General features: G+C 36.5%; 1 non-coding gene across 1 annotated transcript; it reads left to right on the forward strand.

The window, feature by feature from the left end:
• Positions 1–538: 538 nt before the first annotated feature.
• Positions 539–645, forward strand: LOC111825271. Its single transcript, XR_002828446.1, has one exon. It is a non-coding gene; the product is annotated as a U6 spliceosomal RNA (small nuclear RNA).
• The last annotated feature ends 353 nt before the right edge of the window (positions 646–998 follow it).

Raw genomic sequence — 998 nt, forward strand, 5'->3', positions numbered from 1 at the left:
GGTCACTTTTATTGGGGTTATAGGTGTCTTGTGTACATTCATGTTCTGTTCCTTTTGTGTCATATCTTGTCAAATTGTATTTTGTGCTGTTCTGTCAGCACCTCCACAACAGATTGCATGATGTGGTAGTGAGAGAGCCACATAATCAGACACCCTAAGAGGAGATGCCATCCACGAATGGGACAATAACATTCAAATGCCACAACATCAGGAGAACCCAAATATCTCAAGTAGGGGTCCTCCCCAAAACTTCCATCCTAGGAGACATGAGAGATTGCACCACAGGGTACCAAAAAACAACTACTACATATGACCAAATCAAAAAATGTGGGTGGCATTGCAGTTTGAATAATACATAGAAAAAAATTAAAATGAAGAGCAAAAATGGGGAGATAAAGAAACAACCTCTAAATGAAAGAAAAGGGGGGATCACACAAAAAATGAGCTAAATGAACTAGAGGCAAGTAATTTGTTAGAGAAAGAATTCAAAGTACTCGTTATAAGGATGCTCAAACGTCTGGATAAGAAATTTGCCAACATGCTCGCTTCAGCAGTACATATACAAAAATTATAACAATACAGAGAAGATTAGGATGGCCCCTGCGCAATGATGACACCCAAATTCATGAAGCATTCCATATTTTTACTGTCTAAACAGATTAGTTGAAAAAAAAAGAAATTTACCAACATGAATAAGAATCAAGAGAAAATGAAGAATGACATACCTGCAATAAAGAACTGAATTGAAGATTTAAACAGTAGACTAGAAAAAGCTGAGGACCAAACCAGCAAGTTAGAAGACAACATAGAAAAGACCCAAGCAAAGGGTTTAATCTCCAAAATTTACAGTGAACTCATACAACTTAACAAAATGAAGATAAAAAATCCAATCAAAAAATGGGTAAAGGACCTAAATAGTTACTTTCAAAAGAGGACATACAGAAGGCTCAGAGATGCATGAAAACATGCTCAAAGTCACTGATCATCTGAGAGATGCA

The sequence above is a fragment of the Myotis lucifugus genome, unplaced genomic scaffold (assembly GCF_000147115.1).
Source record: "Myotis lucifugus unplaced genomic scaffold, Myoluc2.0 scaffold_19, whole genome shotgun sequence".
In the NCBI taxonomy this organism is placed as follows: Eukaryota; Metazoa; Chordata; class Mammalia; order Chiroptera; family Vespertilionidae; genus Myotis; species Myotis lucifugus.